General features: G+C 40.6%; 1 protein-coding gene across 1 annotated transcript in view; it reads left to right on the top strand.

Moving 5' to 3' along the window:
- The window catches only part of LOC126203685 (uncharacterized), a 70,485-nt gene extending 53,012 nt beyond the window's left edge, over positions 1–17,473 (top strand). Inside the window, exon 6 of the mRNA XM_049938052.1 lies at positions 17,303–17,473. The gene's annotated coding sequence lies outside the window, so the exon portion shown is untranslated. The remainder of the gene's footprint in view (positions 1–17,302) is intronic.
- Positions 17,474–17,926: the final 453 nt, after the last annotated feature.

The raw sequence follows: 17,926 nt of genomic DNA, 5'->3' as shown, positions 1-17,926 counted from the left end.
CTGCGATTCTTCACGTTCGTTCAGTTTGAGTGGATCATATACGATGATAGGATGTATTTCTTATGTCTTGTACTTTAATAGGAGTGGTAAACACAAGGTAGTATCTATTAGCGGAACCATAATAGGGTCCGCCAGCATATAAAGCGCTTATTGAGGTCAGGTGAGAGAACAGTTTTAGGCTAAATTCATAATTCAGACTGGCAGTATGTAAGAAAAACTGGGAGGTCCTCTCAGTTCATCACAAAGAATAAAGTGAAACTGGTATCAAATTACTTCATCGTAGTATTAGGGATGGAGGTGGGTTGAATAAAGTAAATAACTTGTTAGTTTCTTCAAGAATCTTACAAGGGACCGCATGAGTGCGACGTCGCGAAAGGCCTGTGATGTTTACGGCATTCGGCTACCCACATGTTGTCTACCATGATGCCACAATATAGGCTGCTAATGGCAAAAGGGGAGGAACTGGAGGTCTGCAATAGCGAGCACAGTATGGGGCTACGGAGCGAAGTCAAACTGCGTGGTCGGCGAGCAACTCAACAACGGAGCTACGGTACTGGTGGTGTTGATACAAAGCAGAGCAATGGCAACGATAGACAGAGCAGCTGGAAGAGGTAAGATAACGAAGTTTCAAACAAAGCGTCAACCTGACGATGCGCAGCAAACTGCGGAAGTTGCCTGAAAATCTGTTGGTGGGATAAATAAACTTATCCAATCGTTCAGTATGGAATTTGTTTTCAACTCCGACGAATCGGGATTTGAACAGGAAATGCATATGAAAGGAAGCCTGGAAACCAGGGATCCAAGAGAGTTATATCAAGATCAATTAGCATCAATGCCTTAACGCACTCGTATACAATCATGCCGACTGTTAATCTGGACAGTAAATTGACTGGAAAACTATTTATTGTGCTGTGAGAAGTTGAAGGTGCTCTGCCCCCTACGATTCTCATGTGCGTGGTCTTGCAAGGGCAGTACGGAATATTTACGTCTCAGCAAGCAAGCGTGGGAAAATGGGCGTGAGAGATCTATAACTGTAGTATGAGCACTGCTCTTGGCCATTAGCTGATCAACACAACTTGCTTTTGCGTGATTCCTGGTCTGTGTATAAAAATCATACTCCTTTAGAGTAACCTATATGCCTCCTGAAAAAATTTGTGACATTTCAGTTCATACCACTTGGAACCAATGGATAGATTCAACCTCTGGATGTTCGATTTTTCCGCGCCTACAATACATATTATCGCGCTGTCAGCAGCTGCTCCTTAAAGCACAGCGAGTTTCACGATAAGCTCCACGTCAGTCTGTTTCGCATTCGGTTGCATGCCATCACATTACATCACTTCTCATCACCCCATTACACCAATATTATACGCATTCTTTAAGAGGCGATACCTCGCTGAACGTCCTGCATGGGTTGTAACTCCTAAGGAGTTCGCCTGCAAACTTTCCGGTGCGAACCTTTGTTATCACTGTGTTGCGTCATTTTTCATTCGGTGGTCCAATTTAATGGTTTGTTCTGAATATTTCTTGAATGTCGGTGATGCCCATTTTGCGTAATACATGCATCCCACGAAAGGTTGATCTCTGCACCTCCCGGTCACTCATTTTGTGTCGCCCTCGTGATTCACATGGTGAATCATTAGCAGCTAATACTTTTACTGTTATAATTGTTAACAAAGCACTTTCAAAGACTGAACTTGCGACTTGCTCTCACGGGGCTTCTTATAGTGGTTGGAAAAGGACTGATATCATTAGTGCATCTCAGTAAGCTATAACCACACAGAGAGACAGTCTTAACGAAGTTAATATGCCAGGTGATCAAAAAGTCAGTATAAATTTGGAAACTGAATAAATCACGGAATAATGTAGATAGAGAGGTACAAATTGACACACATGCTTGGAATGACATGGGGTTTTATTAGAACCAAAAAAATACAATAGTTCATAAAATGTCCGACAGATGGCGCTTCATCTGATCATAATAGCAATAATTAGCATAACAAAGGAAGACAAAGCAAAGATGGTGTTCTTTACAGGAAAGGCTCAATATGTCCACCATAATTCCTCAACAATAGCTGTAGCAGAGGAATAATGTTGTGAGAAGTACTGTAAAGCATGTCCGGAGTTATGGTGAGGCATTGGCGTCGGATGTTGTCTTTCAGCATCCCTAGAGATGTCGGTCGATCACGATACGCTTGCGACTTCAGGTAACCTCAAAGCCAATAATCGCACGGACTGACGTCTGGGGACCTGGGAGGCCAAGCATGACGAAAGTGGCCGCTGAGCACACGATCATCACCAAACGACGCGCGTAAGAGATCTTTCACGCGTCTAGCAATATGGGATGGAGCGCCATCCTAGATAAACATCGTACGTTCCAGCAGGTGTTTATCAGCCAGGCTGGGGATGATGCGATTCTGTAACATATCGGCGTACCTCTCACCCGTCACGGTAGCAGTTACAAAACCAGAATCACACATTTCCTCGAAGAGAAAAGGCCCGATAACGGTAGATGTGGTAAATCCAACCCATACCGCCACTTTCTCGTCGTGCAATGGAGTTTCCACGACAGTTCTAGGATTCTCGGTAGCCCAAATTCTGGAGTTGTGGGCGTTGACAGACTCTCGGAGCGTGAAATGAGCTTCGTCGGTCCACAACGCGTTACTCAACCAATCGTCATCTTCCGCCATCTTTTGAAACGCCCACACCGCAAATGCCCTCCGCTTCACTAAATCGCCAGGTAACAGTTCACGATGCCGATGGATTTTGTACAGATAGCATCGGAGGGTACGCCTCAGTGCCAACCAAACAGTAGTGTAAGGAATGCCGGTGCTACGTGCGACTGCACGAGCGCTGACTTCCCCGTGCATAGACGAACCCGCTACAGTCTCCATTTCTTCCTGAACTGTCTCAGCAGCATTACGCCTTGTGCTCGGTCGGCCACTATGGGGTCCATCGTCTAAACAACCCGTGGCTTCGAACTTCGAAATCATTCTCACCACTGCTGCATTTGTCAATGGACCTTTACCCGTTCCAATCCCCTTCCTATGGCGATAGGATTGTAACGCTGATCTAGCACACTCCCCATTCTGATAATACAGCTTCACTGAAAGCGCCTTTTCAGGTAATGTCAACATGCTGCGATTGCTGGCGCATCTGATTCTCTCTCTCATTACAGCTCCTTTTATACACGATTGTCATGCGCAGTCACTGACGTTTTGCTGTCCAGCGCTATCTGTCGGACATTTTGTAAACCTTGTTGTTTTTTTTTTTTTGGTTCTAATAAAACCCCATGTCATTCCCAGCATATGTGTCAATTTTTACGTCTCTATCTACATTATTCCGTGGTTTATTAAGTTTTCAAATTTATACTGAGTTTTTGATCACCCGGTAGATTACATGAATATTCATGTAGATTGAATATGGAAAAGGAAAGAGTTATCACATTCATAAAAATGTACATAAAGTTTAAAAAAATATATATATAAATAAGTAAATTCTGTTCAGATCCTGATACGGAATGGATTGTCAGATCATGGTACACAGTTGCTCAGATTAGTTAGCTTAATTATATGAACAGACGAGCAACACTCAAAGAAAACAATGAGGATTATTGATGACAAAGCAATGACAGAATTTAGAGGAAACATAAAAAATACTGAGTGCGATTAAATTTATATGCCAATGTCACCTCTAAATTCAACAGATTTATTAATAAGTTTGCTTCGACTTTCGTCACTGTATTCCCAGATAAGTATTTAATTCAAATACTAGGAAGCCTTCACAGTGCTTCAGCCAGACGCCACCAGTGTTGCCACGTGAGAAGCGAGCAGAGGTCCGTGCTTGTGGGGTGGACCCTCCCATACCGTGGCGAGCGCGGGGTCGAGAATGCTTTCTCAACAGAACACCGTTTATTATTAGCTGTCTTTGATACAGCACTCCGATGCTGGCGGACCATTAGCTGGACGAGGCTAGTAGGCAACGGGTAACGTATACCGACGACCGAGGCAGCAGAATGCTGAGGCAGCGCCACAACAACTGGCGTTCACGGCGCCCAAATATTGGCCTACTGCATACTGAATTTTATTGTCACTGAGTGGTGTTTCGTTTTTTACCATTTAAGCAATCCATCTTTTTCGTTATTACGTTATATTTTTCAGTTATTTATATCTGTATAGCTATTTGTTTATTCTCTTTTCAAGAATAATGCCCAATTCAATAACTAGTGAGCCATTAGCCGCTGAGAATATATCATCTTGATTTCAGATCGCAAAAAGGGACACACGATTCATAGTGAGGGCAGTGAATAAGGAAGTAAGGAATATTTTAAAATCATTTGATCAAGAACCATGGCAGCAAAGGAAAACCAGGGTTATCTCCGTTCTGTACGATAATTTCCACAGGTGTGGTCCGTTTCTGTTCCTCGTGAAAAGCGTTCAAGATCTTAAGCGCATACGTTTCACTGTGATAACTTGTATGGGGATGTAATAAGAGACATTACACTACATGCATGTGGATTCCACATTTCCACTGAAAGGTAGAGACAATCGCCAGATCCCCACGAATAACAATGCTTTAATTCGCTCTTCGTGACCAGAAAAAGGATTTCAGTAGTTGCATACACAGTATCAACATTAATAAACTAATTATACACTGAAACGCCAAAGAAACTGGTATAGACATTCGTATTCAAATATAGAGATATGTAAAAAGGTAGAGTTCGGCGCTATGGTCGGCTACGCCTGTATAAGACAACAAGTGTCTGGCGCATTTGTCAGGACGGTTACTGTTGCTACAATGGCAGGTTATGAAGACTTACGTGACTTTGAACGTGGTGATATGGTCGCCGTATGACCGATGGGACACAGTATCTCCGAGGCAGCGATGAAGTGGGGATTTTCCCGTACGACCATTTCACGAGTGTACCGTGAATATCACGAATCCGGTAAAACAAAAAATCTCCGACATCGCTGCGGCCGGAAAAGGATGCTGCAAGAATGGGACAAACGTCGTCTGAAGAGAATCGCTCAACGTGACAGAAATGAAACCCTTCCGCAAATTGCTGCAGATTTCAATGCTGGGCCGTCAACAAGTGTCAGCGTGCGAACCATTCAACGAAACGAATCATCATCGATATGGGCTTTCGGAGCCGAAGGGCCACTCGTGTACCCTTGATGACTGCACGTCACAAAGCTTTACGCCTCGCCTGGGCCCGTCAACACCGACATTGAACTGTTGATGACTGGAAACATGTTGCCTGGTCGGACGAGTCTCGTTTCAAATTGTATCGAGCGGATGGGCGTGTACGGGTATGGAGACAACCTCATGAATCCATGGACCCTGCATGACAGCAGGGGACTGTTCAACCTGGTGGAGGCTCCGTAATGGTGTATCGCGTGTGTATTGGGACCCCTGATGCGTCTACAAACGACTGTGATAGATGGCATGCACGTAAGCATCCTGTCTGATCACCTGCGTCCATTCATGTCAATTGTACATTCCGACGGACTTGGCAATTCAAGCAGGACAATACGACACCCAACACGTCCAGAATTGCCACAGACTGGCCCAGGAATATTCTTCTGAGTTTAAACACTTCCAGTGGCCATCAAACTTCCCAGACATGAATGTTACTGAGCGTATCTGGGATACCTTTCCGCTTGTAGTTCAAAAGAGATCTCTATCCCCTCGTACTCTTACGGATTTATGGACCACCCTGCAGGATTCATGTTGTCAGTTCCATCCATCACAACCTGAGACATTAGTCTAGTTCATGCTACGTCGTGTTTCGGTACTTCTGCGTGCTCGCAGTGCCCCACATGATATTAGGTACGTGTATCAGTCTCTTTGACTTCAGTTTTCAGCAAACTACACAAATGAGCAAAAGTGGTCAGTGCTATTCCATAAGTATGAGTGTCCTCAAAGAGTTTGGTGATTTGATATACTGTATTTAAATTGTAGAAACGTATTGCTAACAAAGGCATATCTACTTAACATCTGAGGTCATCAGTCCCCTAGAACTTAGAACTACTTAAACCTAACTAACCTAAGGACATCACACACATCCATGCCCGAGGCAGGATTCGAACCTGCGACCGTGGTGGCCGCGCGGTTCCACACTGAAGCGCCTAGAACCTGGTGAGGTCACCTGAGGCAGTTGATACAGACCTTGGTAACGAGCATAATTTTTATTTTTTAGTTTTCCCTTTTGGAGTTAAATACTTGTCAACATCAGCGATTGCCTTACACGGTACGTATGCAGCTTGGCATTAGGTTGTTCCTTTGTCACTCTAGGGGCTTTGTATTTGCTTTTGCGTACGTTGCTATACTGTCTGTAAGCTTTCCCCACTGATGCACCATTTTCCTCCGCTCTGGGTTTCACTATCTCAACTGGTGATGGGATCTTTCACCTGTACACTAACTCGTGAGGTGATAGACCCATACTCTCGCCAACTTTTGAATTATATGCTGCCACTATGTAAGATAATGGCCATCCCAGTCATTATGATGACCGTTGACATAATGACTCAACATTTTCCCTGTCATCCTAGAACCTGTTGTGTTCTGTCATTTGCTTGTGGGTGTAAAATGTTTGTTCTTAATTTACGGATTCGTACCAAAAGACAAAACTGCTTTGTCAGTTTCAACATGCAGTTAGTATTTTTTCCCATAATCAACGTCTCTGGAGCACTAATTATGAACCATGGCTTGCGCCACTTTGTCATATTGTTGACTTAAAATAGCTATCATTTCTACAAAGTGCCAAAAGTGATCTGTTATCGCTAATACATTACCATTACTTGCAAGCGTCTGCCAAAGAGGATGAAAGATGTTCAAATCGTTCATCTCAAATGGTTTTCTGACCTCTGGTAATCTCAGCAGCGGTATACACTAATGACTTAATTCACCCCATTGTGCATATTATACACATTTCTTTCCACACTGTTCTATGTCCTACTTACATGTTTGCTACCAATATTGTTCAGCTACAAATTGTTCTGTTCTTCGACCTCCACGCACTGCTAATAGATGTTGATATGCCTGTTGTAACATCTCATTTTGGAATGTAGCTGTTACCACAACACAAGGTCCGAGTTTTGTTTGTTTACACAACACTCCATCATGCAAGATGAATTATGGTCACGTCGCAAATAGCTTACAGTCTGCGTCAGCTGCTTGTGACTTCTGCCTCACTGGAGAGACAGAACCTGTTCAACATGCCACACAAAGTTCCTGTATCAACCCATCGGAATTTCCCCGTGACTTGCTGGATCAATGATTCACCTGAAAATCAAAGTCATTGAGTTTTATTGCCCAACGCTCGATGGATGTTTTAAACCTAAAAACCATATCAGTTTCGTTTTGTCCAATACAAATAACATAGAACAAATGTTATGCATTATATGAGACTCAGCATCTATTTCTCCACTGTTAAGTAATTCTTTTCCTCTCCATTTAAATGTTGTGTGGCATAGGCGACTGGATGTTCTGACATATCCACTTCCTGACTTAATACACAGCCGAGTACATGATAACTTGAATCACATGATAAATTCTGTCTCATAGTTTGGGAAGACTAATGTCGGTCAGTTCTTAACAGTTCTTTCAACTGACTGAATGCATCTTTGTACTCTGCTGACCAGTGAAACTTAATTCGTTCCTTCAATAGATGAGTGAGCGGCTATACTATTTCCACAGATTTTGGAACAATCTTTCGGTGATAATTCGTCAGGACCAAGAAAGACTACAACTCTTTTTCTGTACATAGTGCCATAAAATCTTGAATATCCTTGGATTAGTTTCGGCTCTCTCACAACTAATAATGAGGTCTAAACAATATACTTCTTTGAGCAAAAAGTGAGACTTTTTAAATTGAGTGTTAGTTGTGCCACAGGTAGCCTCTTAAACACTTGCCTTACCCACAATAAATGCTCTTCCATATTGTTAACAAAGAAAATAATTGCATTTAAATGCACAATACACTGTCTAGGTTTCAGTCCCTGCAGTATCCTTGAAAGGTGCTTGTTGATTTAATCTGACCATTGGTAGCATAAGTCTTTGAAGATATCTGCAGTTCATAATTGATAATGGCTTGTGAACTACTAACAGCCCATAGCTCCTGTCCTACACATTAGAAACTTTTACCACCAAATCCCTCCATTACTGTCCTTAGCTGTTTGTCAACCATAAGTTGCACCTGTTCAAACGAAAGTGTGAACCATCTAAGCCCAAGGGAGAATATCTCAGTCTAATCCTGCAAACAGTAATGCTAATTTGGTACACTATGTGATCAAAAGTATCTGGGCACCTTGCTGAAAATGACTTACAGGTTCGTGGCACCCTCTCTCGGTAATGCTGGAATTCAGTATGGTGTTGGCCCACCCTTGGCCTTGATGACAGCTTCCACTCTCGCAGGTATACGTTCAATCAGGTGCTGGAAGGTTTCTTGGGGAATGGCAGTCCATTCTTCACGGTGTGCTGCACTGAAAAGAGGTATTGATGTCGTTCAGTGAGGCCTGCCTCGAAGTCTGCGTTCCAAAACATCCCAAAGGTGTTCTATAGGATTCAGGTCTGGACTCTGTGCAGGCCAGTCCATTACAGGGATGTTATTATCGTGTAACCACTCCGCACAGGCCGTGCATCACTAACAGGTGCTCGACCGTGTTGCAGTCGCCATCCCCGAATTGCTCTTCAACAACGGGAAGCAAGAAGGTGCTTAGAGCGTCATTGTAGGCCTGTGTGGTGCAAGCCCCCTCCATGAAAAACACGACAACATCATAACACCACCGCCTCTGAATATACACGCTGGCAGATGACGTTCACCGGGCTTTCGCCATACCCACACCCTGCCATCGGATCGCCACATTATGTACCGTGATTCGTCACTCCACACAACGTTTTTCCACTGTTTAATCGTCCAATGTTTACGCTCCTTACACCAAGCGAGGCGTCGTTTGGCCTTTACCGGTGTAAAAAATGGTTCAAATGGCTCTGAGCACATAACATGTTATAGGACATAACATCTGAGGTTATCAGTCCTCCAGAACTTAGAACTACTTAAACCTAACTAACCTAAGGACATTAGACACATCCATGCCCGAGGCAGGATTCGAACCTGCTACGGTAGCAGTCACGCGGTTCCGGACTGAAGCGCCTAGAACTGCTTGGCCACCGCGACCGGCCTTTACCGGTGTAATGTGTGGCTTACGAACAGCCGCTCGATCATGAAATCCAAGTTTTCTCACCTACCGGCTAACTGTCATAATACTTGCAGTGGATCCTGATGCAATTCCTATGTGATTGGGTAGATGTCTATTATACATTATGACCCTCTTCAATTGTCGGCGGTCTCTGTCAGTCAACAGACGATGTCGGCCTGTACCCTTTTGTTCTGTACGTGTCCCTTCACATTTCCACTTCACTATCATATCGGAAACAGTGGACCTAGGGATGTTTAGATGTGTGGAAATCTCGCGTATAGACGTATGACGCAAGTGATGCCGGATCACCTGACCACGTTCGAAGTCCGTGAGTAGTGCGGAGCGCCCCATTCTGCTCTCTCACGATGTCTAATGACTACTGAGGTTGCTGATACAGAGTACCTGGAAGTAGATGACAGCACAGTGCCCCTAATTTGAAAAACGTATGTTTTTAGGGGTGTCCGGATACTTTTGATCACATAGTGTACATCCTTGTGGGGAGATGACTTGGTCTCTAAATGATATTGGCACCTTGCAGATTTATACCACTAACACCGCACTGGGACTGTAAACAAAGTAGTTTAAAAAGACGCATAGCAGACCAACACTTTTACTCATATTGTCTTGGAAAACAGACATCAAATTTGAATGCAAAGTATGTTGAATAACGAGGCACTATCATCCCGTATAAATTCGTTATCAGATGTAAAACTGATGGACAAAAATTATCACCATGGCGGAAACTCTGTGCATTAAGGAGCTGAACGCTAATGTTAGATAGAACACCCAAAGCTTGATCAAAGAAGTATAAAGCAAAATCATAGCAGCTAAGCACGAGTGCCGCTGGTTAACGGTAGCCACAACGATCCATCTCCTCCATGTTAATTTTAAGAAATAGAAGGAACGTTTTTTCTAAAACCATTAAACATTTTGCTCTGAAATTTGGACTACATGTTCAGTGAACATTTCTCTACAGAGTTATAATGCCATGTTAAGAAATATTTATTGGTTTTTGTTTTACAATTTTTTAAACGGATGCTTATTTTTCTTCTCTAAAATTTTGCATTTTTTCTTCTATACCTCTTGAATTATACAATATTTTTTTACAGTTTGTTATAAAAATGAAGTAAAAGAAGTAAACAATATTGTGCATAAATTTCATTGATATACTGTTAGCAGTTTTTGAGAAAATGTTCCTCAAAGATGAAAATTTTAAAGTTACAGGAAATGGCTTCCAAAGTTTTTTAATACATTCCTGCCCCATATGATGGATTATCAGCATCCTCTTATTTTTCCAGTGTTACTTTCCTTTTCACTGGTCTTTTCTTCACTTTTGCTGCATGTTGTAGGCTTTTGTCTCTTCTTCCTGCAACTCTTAGTCTTTCTTCATCAGTTAGGTGCATTGTGGAAATGGTGTTGTGTCCTGGTTGGAAACTTAAACGTTTCAGCATATCACATTTGATAATGTTTCCTTCATTGTATGTTGCCACTGCATCACACACTCCAAAATGCAATGTTTTTATCTGTACAAACACTCTTTTGGGAATCCTAATCCAAATTAAATTATTTACACTTTCATTTGGATTTTGTGTTTTCCCATGTAAACACTTTTCCAATAAACTTGGCTGTGATAAATCTCTGAATATGGGCTTAATTACATCAATTACAGCATTTGGAAAATTGTTTGGGCATATTCCTTTCCTGATTGGCACTCACACCATGAGTCATAACCTGTGGGGTACAGTCCATGTTGTGGGTGCTCATTTGTTGTTGCAGTATGCAAAAATAATGCCCATACTGCTCTCCTCATATGCTCAATGCTTCTTCTATTTTGCCTAATTGCACACCCATAATACCTCTGCAATCTGTCAATTGCTTCATCTGTCAATCTTCTTCTTCCTCCAAGGGTCTTACCATCACTATGCTTCTGGGATCCTAATGTCTGCTTTACTTTACGCAAGCGAGCCCCCGTGTGCTTCTGCACATCTCCAATGCACTCCTGTTTTTTAAATGTGAATTTCATTGCCATAAGGTTTGAGTTACTCTACAGCTGTATATCCCGTAGAATCCTAGTTAGTTAGTGTATCATACATTATACCACTCCTGCAATCTGGAAAAAATTGCTTTCACTCCCTCTACTTCCATCGCTTCACTTGTGCCGTGAAAATTTGCTTCACAACTTTCACTATGTTCGTTCTTTGTATTGCCCTTACATCTAAAATGTTTTGAGAGAATAACAACATCATTTACTTTGCAACTGTCTCCACTGGTATCTGTCACAACTACATTTAAAAATTTATGACCTCTACATTGTCATGATCCATCTAAAGCAACAGTTAAATCTCTACAATTCCCATTATCTTTCACAGCTTCTTCAACTGCTTTCTTCACTGTTGCTTGAGCAATATCTTCAGCAGAAGATCCCACCAACTCATTATAAAATCCAAACTTGGTTGGTGGTTTTGACAAATTCATAATTCCACATAACATTGTCTCTGCAGCACTGCCCTTGCCAATGCGATGCAAGCCATACACTTGCCCAACATTTATATCATACAGCTTCTTTCCACTATTACCACTACAAGGAATACTGTTAGAATTAGAAAACGAAACTTCCGCGGCAAATTTGTTACACTTCAACAACATTTTACACGCCAAACCAATGTGTGAAGTTATTTTCAATTCCAATCCTCTTTATTTGCAAACGTGGCATAATACGCTATGTTTCAAAATTTTCGAGAGCAAGGAAATATTCGTTATTACATTCACATCATTGTCACTTTCATAGTTTTCAAATTTTTCTTTGGTGTCACAAAGTTTCTTGCTGCAAGAAGTTCTGTCACATTCATTTGGAGTAGTCAGTGAAGCAGTCTGAGCAGTATCTCCTTTCGAAACAACAAAAGATTTCTTCTTCCACTCATTGTGCCTTTTCTTAAACACTCGATTGCTGAAACGGGGCATGTTGATATTCACAAACCAAATGCGTAAAACAGGTACGAGCAAAATTCGTCAAATACGCAAAATTGAACAGCTAAACAACAGAAAGCAAACTCCACAAGTCAACACACGCGGTATAGCGTTTATGTATACCGAGATGAACAGTCACTTGTCACAGAGATAAGGCCATACAACGTTGGAAAACAAAACACTGTCTAATTCCGCAAAGACACTCTGCTTGCAGGCAGCGAGCGGCGCCGTGAGAGGTGACACACCAAGTCGCTACAACCGTGTACGCGGCGCGTCAAAATTGCAGCGATAAAAAACACACTTAGCATTCACTTAGAAGGGTGAAAGTTGTTTTATTCAGAAAAGTCCAAATAATTTTATAATGAAAAATAAAACAAAAAACGTTAAATTTGTAATTTTCATCGTTCCGGCTCCCCTTAAAGCTTCGATGGACAGTAGCAGGATGAATCTCTTTTGGATCTCGCTTTCCTGGGAGAATTGACTGGATACTTGTGAAAACTGAAGGCATGACTCTAAGTTGACTTATTATGTATGTATGTATGCACAAAACAATACTGAGCAACAGGGAATGCTCTCTATTCCCATAAGCACTGTTGCTAACAAATTATGACATGGCCTTACATCCTCACTTACAAGTACATGTTGTCTTACCATCTCAGCTTGCAAACTACAACAGCTCCTCAATGCAAGAAACTCTGAAGTCTTTAGCCAACTGTCTGCTGAGATTTGATTTATACAACACTCAATGTCTGTCTGATACTGTCAATATCAAAACGGCTCTCTGTAACTTCCCACAGCTACTACTACCACTACTACTACGTGATCAGGCCCAGTGGACCGCACGCATCTACAAGTTTCCTCCTCCACTGTATTCTGTCCATTGCTGCTATCCGCCATTCGTCCACATCTATTGACACTTGGTTTAAATCTTCATGGAGTCCATCCCTCCAACTCTTCTTGGGTCTCCCTGACGGTCTCTTTCCTGTAGGTGTGAAATCCAGGAGCTTCCGAGGCCATCTGTGATCCTCCATCCGGGCCACATGGCCAGCCCACTGCATTCGTTTGGCTTTGACAGCTCCTGCTATGTTGGGCTGCTGGTATAGTTCCTCAAGCTCTTGGTTGTATCTGATCCTCCATTCCCCTGTACCTGCATCCAGAATCGGACCGAAGATCTTCCGAAGCACTTTTCTCTCAAAGACAAGGAGCCTATGGAAGTCCTGTTTCCGGATACTCCATGTCTCACAGCCATATAGAACAACAGGCTGGATCAAGGTTTTGTACAGTCGAATCTTGAACTGTCTGGAGAGAGATTTGGACCGAAGCAGTTGTGCTAGGCTGTGGTAAGATGGGTTTCCTGCTTGTATTCTGGCAGAAATGTATGCCATCAAAATTGCTCTGCTAACCAGATACATCTGGTCCCTATCGCTCCCCACGGCTATCTGACATTACTGATGATGGCGATGATGCATGTGTGGGAAGTTGTGGGATGGATTCTCCACTAATGAAGATGGTAGAGAGTCAAGAATGCTTTCTCCACTGGAAGAATCTTTAAATACAGTTACCTTTCAAACAGTACTCCAATGATAGTGGTTCAGAAGGCAGATGAGCCTGGTAGGCAGTGAGCCACAGCATCTGGTGCTAATGGCGCCCTATCTGACACGTGTCAGGGGTCAATTGCTCAGTACAGTATGGCCTGGCAGCTGGGCTAGCACACCCTGGCACACAGCCTGAGATGCCTAAAGGGACATGCAAGTGGCTTGAGCTGAGCCCAGAACTCTCAGAGACTGGTTGGAGTGTCAGGCAATGGCACCCACAGGGAAACCTTGCCTCTGTGCATCTAGTTGGAGCCCAAGAACCATCAGTGCTAGCTGACAGCTCTTACATCAGTGGCTTCACCTAACTAGTCATGCTGCTTAATGAGGTTGTAGTAGCTTTACTTGCTCCACATTCTGCTTAGATAGTGTGCTGGTCGAATGGACAACACTGAATGGATGTTGCTACCACCTGAGGTGCGAGCATTTATACTTGCTCTGTCTGCATGCTCTCCTGTGGCTGGCTGTGGAAAAACCCAGTGTGCTGCCCTTTGTAGCAGCGTAGTCCAACACTGGACGTAGAATGCCATGTTGCAGAACGCTCAGCTAGAACTACTGCAATGCTTGGCCACAAAATTACATGAGTGGCTAGTCCTTATACCAACTGGATGATTGTGAAGGCTTGCCTGATCGTGATTGGCAACCACAGAAACATGAGATCAGAGTACCTTCTAATTGAAAAAGAGAAGTCTAGGAAGAAGCGAGAATAATTAAGGATCAAGAATCCTTTGATAGTATAAACAGTACAGTGAAATACTTCAGATATGTATAAAAATTGCAATGTGTCTACTGTGGCGTTCGTTGTGTTGTTCAGTGGTTTGTTGGTATTTAACTAATTTGTAAATGAAAATGATAATTTTATTTCATTACAGTGAGTAATTACAAAATAATTTTTTCTCCCAGCTAAAGGTTTGGTCAAGTTGCTAAAGAAATCCAAGTTAACATTGTGTTAAAGTGTTGTCTGTAAGTTGTGTGTCACTAAATCACAGTTCATACAACAGATTCTATACAACTATTGATCATGATGGAAACAGTTATCTTCAGCAAAATGATCATTAAAACCACCGAATATCAGCCGCACACAACACTGACGTATGTTACCTGAAACAACATTCTTCGCAACTCGTTCGTAATTAATTTAGGCTCCATACATAAGCAAGAAAAGTTTGTTATATGGATTGTGCTATGAGCACTGTTTTTAAAGAACGAATCTGATTCAAATTATTTTCATTAAAATGAGTTCGGGACCACCAGTGCACATTTATTTCTACACATTTTTATTACCTTCGGCATTTACGTCTGCAGAGTTGCGTAATTTGAATTTGCCGCTGAGATAATTGTTACGATGGCGGCAGACAATTGACAGAGACTTTCTATTGTTAGAGCAAATTTCTTTTTACCAGTATAAATATTTGAATTAATGCTTATTAAACTTTACTTTTATATTTTGCACTATTTAGACTAATTTTCATCAAGCAAACCTTTGATACTTTCGTAAGAAACACAGATAAAAATGCGATACAAATCGCTATCATCAATGGCTGCGCTCCTTGCAGCAGAAAGAAATAATTAACACAGATAATGGTTATTGAGAGAGGAATTAAAGTTACAAATAATTATTCAGTCATATTTATAATAACAATGAACTCTATTCTCAAGTAATAATTAACAAATAATTACAGTTTCTTAACAGACCTCAGTTTGATATGCATCTTGCGTCTGCAACCTACAAAAGCCAACCAAAGAAAGGTAAAAACAAAGGAAGACAAACGCAGATCTTAAAAGGAATTTACAGTTATCATTGTCTTTGTATGATACACATAGATATGTCCAATTACATCATAAAGTATTACATAAATAATTAATATTTATCATCGATTTGTTTTATTTCACTGTTTTTCTACATGTCGGATAGATAATGTTTATAACTGTTAGAGGCATAATTTTGTCTCGTTGCTCTGTAGCTAAAATTTATCTCGTGGATGTTACACTACCTTCTCAGAAATTGATAGGTTTTTACAATTAAATCAAAACACTGTTGAATATTGTTAAAACAGAGACAAGGAAAGATGCTTTGGAAATACAAGTTAGGGAACATAATCTCTGCTCCCCTCAAGTGAATATTATTTTGGCACTGAAAAGTGTGAAATACATAGTGATGAAACTCATTTATATTATGCCCAAGAAAATAAAGTGACTGCAGGTGGGAGAAGAGTTTTTAAATGTAGATTAGAATCATTGTTCCATATCAGCTCTCTCCATATCACAGAGAAATTCTTAGTAGGACTAAGTATGCAGTCACAAACCTTTTAATTGTTTGAATGAATAACCCTAAACATACACACACATTTAATGTGAATATGAACTATAAATCTTGGAACTAACACTCCTTACATTGAATGTGTTAAAATTATAGGACCTGGAGTGTTTTGAACCAAGCTGCTGCTCCCTATGATGTATAGCTTGTGTTTGCCTCACACTGCTAGGTTAATATCCTAATGATTAGACTGCTACTTATGACAGAGCTAAAGTTATCTTCATCTGCAACAACACGAATCTCACAACAAAAACAAGAAAGGAAATTTATGCTTAATGTTAAGAAAAAAACGAGTTGTGTTTCAGATGCTAAAGGTGAGCAAACTGTTGCATACCTAATATATTGGTGCTTCAAGCAGTTAAGATAAAGTTAGTGGCTGCAGTATAAAATGTCTTTTTCCCATAGACGAAAGTGGTCTATGTACTTTGCACGATCTTCATAATTATATTCACTCTTCTGTTAACCTAACTGGTTTAATTACATTTGTAGAACACATTTATCCAATTCGTTACTCAAGATTGGATTACTCATAACTTTTTTTTTTTTGAAAAACGTGATTTGGTAAAATATATGTAAGTCAGTTTATCAAAACTACCAGTTTCAGCCAAACAATAGATAATCATTAGGCATCTACCGAATTAAAAAATATGCTAATTAGCTACAATGATCATAAAGCAAAACCAATCATTTTATATCTTGGTCATGTATCATATATTTACGAAAAACGACTTTAAATCTTGGACATGAGTCCATTCATGATCATTTGCACCTAGGCTGACTTTATAAGTTACATTAGCTGCATGAAAATTATAGAATACAGGAAAGCACTTGATTGACACATTAGGCACTATATTAACAGGGAAATGCACAAGCCATGCTGAAGTTCTGTTGTCACAAAAAAGGTGTTAAAGATTGTAAAAGTCATTCCAATGATGCCCTTTATCGATAAAGCAATAGTCATACTCAGGTTATCTCTAGTGTCAACGAAAAATCGAGTTATTGTGTGTGTTATTTTTATTTCAGACTGCTGGGGATAAAACTAACCACATAAATAGAGAAGGATAATTTAAATTGTTTCTGAAGTTCAACTCTTCTTATATATTCGTGTAGAGAGAGAAAATTTTGGTAGCAATTGCTTATAGATGGATTTTTCCAACTTTCCACTGGGTAATAGACTGGTTGCCTTAAACATACAGTTCAGTAATTAACTACATTTTTGTTTTCAGGCAGTCTTGTGACACAGAGGCAAGCTGAGAAGAACATTAAGGACAAGATAATTAAGGACTCATCAATGCTTGTTATTCAAACAAAAACTAAACAACACATCGCTAAATAAACAGCAGTTATTGTACATCTTAGAATAAGTTGTATGACAATTATAATTTCATGTGTCATCTTACAGGAAACCATTTTCTTCAAATTAATGCATGCTGAAAATAATGTGATATAAGTTTGCTATAATGAAAAGACAAAGCATGTAACCATGTGTAAATGGTATGTTTTTCAGTGACTGATATTTGAAGATTGAAATTTTTATTTTAGCAAAAATCATTTTAGATAATAATTTTTATAAGTTTATAAAAGCTATGGAAATAGCATACTAAGAAAACTGTAAAGAAACTGGCAATGCACAATAAAGTAGCAACTTTTGCTCCACTTTTCAGAGTATTATTGTTTTTTAATCTTTCATATATTAGTTAAATGTAACTGAATCTGTAAAAATTATTTCATAAATTTATATACAATTTCTGACCTCATTCATTTCTGTGCAACACAGATAAATAAAAGAGTTACCTTTGCTAGTGAAAAAACAATGGTATCAGGTTGTGTACCAGTTGTTCTAAGGCTCA

This window comes from Schistocerca nitens, chromosome 9, assembly GCF_023898315.1.
Source record: "Schistocerca nitens isolate TAMUIC-IGC-003100 chromosome 9, iqSchNite1.1, whole genome shotgun sequence".
NCBI classification, from domain to species: Eukaryota; Metazoa; Arthropoda; class Insecta; order Orthoptera; family Acrididae; genus Schistocerca; species Schistocerca nitens.
The sequence above is the reverse complement of the archived record's forward strand: the minus strand, read 5'-3'. Positions and strand labels throughout refer to the sequence as shown.